We start from the raw sequence: 6849 nt of genomic DNA, 5'->3' as shown, positions 1-6849 counted from the left end.
CAGGAAGTTTATAGAAATGAATTCATTAGTGTCCAAAGCATTCATGCTATTCTAATAAGCGCCACAGAAAAGACTATGAAGAGATGAATAATTCTGTTTTCAAAGCAGAATCTGAATAGAGTGCAATAAATAATGCCTGGTGAGAGCGAATAATGAAGGGAAAATAAACTATTGAAAGCAACACGTTAGTTAAACATTGTTCATTCTGTGCACTGAATGAGGTAAGGATTTTATGGAAAAGAGTATGTGTGACAGTGTCATTTATAGGGATATTGTGGTGCCTGTGCACAGAGCACATGAATTACTGTCTCACAGGCAACCACATCGCTTTATGTGCTTGATTAGCAGCCTTTATAATGTAAGCATAGCATAGTTTTATGTGTAATAAATAAGTTACGTGGTTTCTGCTTCAAGATCAAGGCTCTGAAGCCTTGTCAGTTAAATGGTGTTAGAGTTACTCTATTCTTTCATCTGGGGAAATAATATGTTCTTTGAAATATGTGAGCTACTTTATCTGAAACTAAGAAAGAAAATGAAGGGTCAGCCTCGTGCAGGTATCTCACATGATGAATTTTATTTAATAATAATATACTTATTTAATAATGCAGGAAGGCATCAGAAGGTGGTGGTCAGGGTGACTTGTCTTATGGCAGAAGATGGAGAACTTGGAACTCACTGAAAGTCATGAAAAAGTAAGGCAAGCACAACTGTTTCTTCCTTCTTATCTTGTACTTTGGCCAGTAAAGACAAATATACGGCCTCAAGGTCATTGAGTAACTCTTTCCTCTGTCTATAGCAATAACTACAGAAGGGTATTGTTTAAATTAATTCTTACTTTACAGCCTTTTAAGAAGGTTCTCTTCAGTTTCTGTCCACCAGCAAATTTCCATTCTGCTCTTCAGGACTCAAGCTGGCTTCTTTCAAGGTAAATTCTGTTAAGTGCTGCTATCTCTGCCATCTGAAATACTATAGTTGCTGCATAGAAGTCACAAGACTACTTTTGATTTGCAGGCATACTGTACAGTGCTTTCAGATTCTTATTTGCAAATAGTTCTGAAATGTGGTGAACAGACATAAGAAAATCCATGAAAATACAACCCCACCCTGCAGGTAAATGCAGAGAGAACTAAATGCTGTTGGATTTTTTGTTAAGGGAAGACTTTGCTTTTACACTCCTAGTTGGAGAAGAACAGTCAGGTTGATGCAGAATAGAGCTCACAGTAAGGCCTCAGTGTTTGCAGAGCCCTATGGTTGCTAACGCTCCCAGTTTGCAAGGCACTGCTATGGCCTACATACCAGCTCTGCCTTCCCTGCAGGAGATCACAGAGCTCTCTGACCATCTGCATCCTGCATATGTGACCACAGATGTGGAGAGAGGTCACAGTGCAGAGCTGCACACAGATTTGATTGGAGCCTCCTCGCAGGGAGTGTGCAACAGGAGATCACTGCATCACTCTCAGCTCAGGGGTGAGACATATACAGGGCTGCTGGTTGCATTCTGTGGACCTGTTCAGCCCTGTCTCATTTTTCTTCCCTCTCTGAAATGGGTCCTGCATAAATATTCCTGGCCTGGCAAATTTTTTGAGAGGCTAATAATGCTGTTAGACCCTCGATGAACATGAATAATAGCCTGTTTGCACAGCTGATAACAGAGCTGTAAAAACGAATCTGCTCCCAGATGAAACTTGACATGCAAAATTTAAGCTTGGGGAGCAATTCTTTATACATATTCTGAAAAAAAAATAACATAATTCAGACTGCTTAATTGTTATTCATCCTTTAAATATAAAATCCTACAGGAAGGTCAACAGAGAGAGCTTTAAGCATAAAATACAACAAATGTTTAGTCTATAATAAAGTTGAATCTGCTCATTTTGGAGAAGAACAATGGCTGAGGGTCGAAGCTCTGGGTTCTGTAGTTGCCAGATGGGATAATTTCCAAAAGGGAATTTGGATGGTAATCAGTGTCCGCTGGGATCCATGCCCACCGCCCCGAGTCCTCGTGCCACAAAGGAGAGATTAGAGGCAGAATGAGAATGTGCAAGGCTGGCACGAATCAAAGGGACTCCCTGTAAAACCTATTACATCTGCACTCTGAAAAATGCATAGAGAAACTGACAGTCAGGAAAATGCAGTTTTGATTGTGCTTTGATGGCTGGGAAGCTAAAATTTTGTGGGTGGGTGGCTGAGTGTAAGTCCATGTCCATGCCAGCTTTATTTGTCTGAGACAGGCAGAGTCAGGCTGGTTTTCATTGTCCTTTCGGGACTTTCAGAGCAGCAGGATAAAGAAAGGAATGAAACAGGGGAAATGAATTTATAGACTTTGGTTGTCAAATGTTTCACAAAAGACCCAAATCTTGATGTTTTGTTCTATTGAATTTGTTTTGGCACAGCAAAGATAATATTGCAAACCTCTACAAAGGGAGGTGGTCATTATGTCCCTCTGTGTCTTTGTGATGGCTGGGGGATTTACTGAGTCAAAGTTTCCCTTTTGGACTAAAAGCAGGTGTTACTCTCTGCTGAATTATGAGATACAGACACTATGCCATGTGTTTGGGACCTACAGTGTTGGTTAGTATAGACCAAAACAGATGCCAAAGGTTTGGGTGGGATTATGTGAATTTCTCCAGTGTTCGCTTTCTAACAGTAAGACAAACAAGCCTCTTGGCAAATTAAGTTTCAGATGAGCTCTGAGGACTTGTCTTGATTTGTGGGGAGCCCAGCTCAGCTCCTGGGGCCTGTGCCCTCCAGTGGGTGAGTGTGCCCATGCTGTGGGGATTAAGTCTAAACCAGCTGAACACGTGCTGCTTTAACCTGATCTGAGCATGAGCTCATCCAGGTGAATGGGAGCCATAGTGCAGGGCTGTGATGTCCTCAGGCCTTCAGATCTGCTCCAGACCTGTGTGGCTGCAGAGTATTGCCCTGTTTCCTCATGGGATGCATGGACCTCTGTCACAATATATGTATTATTTTATATATATATAAATAGCACAATCAGCCTTTGCTGAGCAGGGGACACGCAGTCTGTGCTAATCCTACTGGCTGGCACAGGTCATACTGAAAGAGAAAAATGATTTTTAGCTCAGATGTGTTTGGATAAGAACAAGGCTAAAGCTTTCTGCAGAGAGGATGAGATGAAGTCATGGTAGTGGGAGTGCCATGAGTAAGAACTGCTGTGCTTTGGCCAAGGACTGTAGGAAGCACCAGTGGAAGCTCAAACTGTTCGAGTCTGACAGGATGTGTGCAGACATGCAGATACACAAATACTGTTCTTTGCCAGAGCCGCAGGAGAACCAGTGCTGAGGTGCAAGAAGGGTGGCAAATCAAGGAGCTGAATTAGCAGGAGGGATTCGGGGTTGATTTAGACTACTGGTAAAAATCTGTTCCTATTCCTTCAGGCTTGAACCGCAGCATTTGTGGAACTGGGAGACATTTGTGTTTTAGGAATGAATTGCAACACGGAGTATTTTGAGGGTAGGAAGGAAGGCTGTTTTGTGCTTCTAAATACGATGCCTGTAGGACATGTTCTTCTGAAGCACATCTATCACTTGATGCTTTATGTGATATGACAAAGTGCCACAAGGGTTCATCTGTCAACTGCTGTTGTAGCAGAGTGATATAAGGGGCAGGAAATCTGAATGGGCATCTTCTCAGAAACTTTGTTCAAAAGAACTGTAGCTCTGGGAGTGCACATATGTTTCTATCATATATGAATGTTTTCAGCTGCAAAGAAACAAGTTTTTCACAACCTAGAAGTGTAAACAAGGCTGCATTTGTAGCATGTAATACAATTTTAATGTGGCTGTAATGAAACTATTCATAGAGACACCGTGAAGAGCAAATGTTATCATTGATGAAGCACAGCACTATGCAAAGCCAGGGGATACTCAAACATCAGGCCTACATGTGTAAGGTGATTACTGCATTCTTCTCACGTGGTAAAAAACATCTCCCAGTTGTTCCATTTGTTCCCCATCTTCCATTAATCTTGTGGGGAAATATTAAAAACTAGTTTAATTCTGCCCATTTTGAAAGACAAATAATTTCACTCTGACCAAGCTCAAATATTTTATTTATGCACAAGGCTACATTCGCTCTTTTGTTATTTCGGAATTTAAATTGATGAGATGGCAATATTTAATAGAATATCTTTGAAAACCATTGTTAAATGCAAGCTGGTAAATCAAAAGAGAAAGCAAGGAAAACAACATTCAGAATCAGTTGATTCTTGAAAAATTGTTCTTAATGATCTCTCGCTTTAAAAAGGAAAATAGATGTTGAGTTGATATTCCCTCATTAAGAGAGGAATATATATAGGAATATACAGATTGAATGACTCAGGCTCTGTCCACCACTTAGTGTGAAGACTGAGGGTCAGTACTGGCTCAAAAGCAAAATGGATTTGAAAATGTTCTGCTGTCATTCAGAATCCATACAAATACAGGGGTTGCTCTGAAAGTGATGCCTCTTATGTGTTTCCAAGGAAGCAACACAGGTACGAAGAGCACGTTAATACTGTTTGATAGCTCGAACTCTCAAGTACAAAACAGGATGTTGGTGAGAAGGTTCAACCTCTACTGCCATCCTACCAACATCCACCTGTGATATCATGGGACATCATAAAATGGGAGGCATTACTTCTGGGGCAGCCCTTGTATAGTGAGAAACATTCAATGCAGACAGGATCCTCAATTCCCATTTGGGTATTATTTTCTCCTTGATGTTATAATTAATGCTAAAAGAATTTGTCTGAGCCATCGGGATGCTCAAAGCTTTCTGGAGGGCTGCTGGGAGCTCGGGGACTTTGCACCTCACAGAACCAGACCTTGTCCTGCTCCTGCCATCCCCACACAACACACCACTACCTTGAAGCTCCTGGGCATGAACAAGTCAGATGTGTGAGAAAAGCAGGGTGAGTGCCCAGCTTACTGAATTGTTAAAGAGGAGAGAAAAAAATCATCCAGGCTTGTTGCTGCTGCTGGCTTACTTTGTTGTGTCTCAGCCCTTTGGGAGTTGTAGAGCAAACAGCAGTCTGTGCTACTAATCTGCTGCCTTACAGCACAGATATACGGTCACTGCAGAGTTACACGAGACACTGTCAACTTCAGTTTTGCTCCAATTCATGATTCCTTTGTTAGTATTAGCAGGATAAATAGTTTGAAGTGAAACATCTTGAAAAAATCCCACTGTACTTGTTACTAACTATGGCCTGAAGTCTGCATTTCTGTTCGCTTTCACGGTGATTAGTCACTGTACCACAGCAAAGAGCAGCTCAGTCTACAGCAATGCTCCTCCAGCATGCAAAAGATCTTGCCAGACACCTAATCCTCACTTTTTTTTCTTCTCAGTCCCTTCATTCTTATGCTCATTAAAATTAATGGGAAAGATCCCTATTGTGGCTGTGGGTTTGGTTGCGCTCAAAGATCCATTGTCCAGGGATACTGCTATGGCACAGTGGTCAGCCCTGGGAGGGGAATGAGGGGCAGAAGCCTTCCGTGTTAACTCCTCTCTGGCTGAATAACAACTTTACCAGTGGGTTGCAAACCATCTCATAGGCTGCAGGAACAAGAGCATAGTATGGATGGTGGAAAAGGGCAATACCCTTCAGGAAGCTTTCACAGCATCTCCTGGGTACACTACATGTCCTGGTTTGTACTTGAGCTGTAATGCTATGGTTAACCAGGAGCAGGCAGTCACAATGGACAGTGTGGGCTCTAAGTCAGGATTGCTCCAAATACCCCAAGTATGCATGAATCATATGTATGACCGAGATGCAGACTGTTATCTTGAGGTGTCAGTGACTGTGTGATGTGGTGCATATTGGACTGAAATGGGAGGATGGGTATAGAAGTGGTGCAGTCTCATAATAAGCAGCACTAGGCAGCATGGCAATGTGGTGTCATAACCGCTTCTTAAGCTTCACTAGAGGGCAACTGAAGGATGGTCTGGGACAAAGATCAATAATGAATATGAAAGTCAGAGAAATCTGGTTTGCAGCACAGCTCTTGGATGATAAACTGATGAGTCCTGTAATGTAATTTAAGTCTGTGGGATGTCCTCCTTTCTTTAATAGGCCGTGAGCTAGATAAAAATAAGGATGTCATTAGAAGACTGTATGTGCCAAGGGGGCTAAGTTGGCCTTTTAGGCATCAAGGAAGCTAATGTAAAGTCCCAGTGGCTGTCAGAAGGCCCTAGAAAGTGAAAGGGGAAGAAGGATCCAATAAACAAAATAGTTTAGGGCATGGGTTTAAATAGGAAATGTGAGAAGAAAAAGAACAAGCAGCTGACTTGGGGGACTGGAATCCTCTGGAAGGAAGGTGAAGTTGAAAGAGAATAAAAAGAAGCCAACAAACAAAAGAGATTATGCAAAAGATTGAACAAAGTATTTTAAAACAAAACAAAAATTACAGGGGGAGAAGGGGGGGAAGAGCATAGAACAGGGGGTTAACATTTAGTCATGTGCAAATAAAAAGATGGATTGGAAGAAAAACACTGAAGAATTAGAGCACTGATTTGCTTTCACACTCACAAAAAGGCTTTATGCAAATGAAAGGCAGTGTCACCTGCCTCTGAAAGCAGGAATATACTCCAATTTTGTAGTAATTTATCTCTAGCTTTCAAAATATAAATAAGAGCTACATGAAAAATAACTCCGGTGTCCTTATGCTGTACAGAATTTGGTGGTGTGCTATAGTAATTCCAAGAGATGGAACCAACTTCAGGAGCTGGGGACAAGCCCTGATCAGTAGTGAAGCTGCTTATACTCCACAGGGTTTTGAGCTTGTTTTGTTTTTTCACTTAATAGAAGCAGAAAGAAGTGAGTTTTAGTTTCAGATGTAACACATAGTA

This window comes from Coturnix japonica, chromosome 11 (assembly GCF_054131305.1).
Source record: "Coturnix japonica strain WE chromosome 11, WE-NBRP24, whole genome shotgun sequence".
NCBI classification, from domain to species: Eukaryota; Metazoa; Chordata; class Aves; order Galliformes; family Phasianidae; genus Coturnix; species Coturnix japonica.
This window is presented reverse-complemented; position numbering follows the sequence as displayed.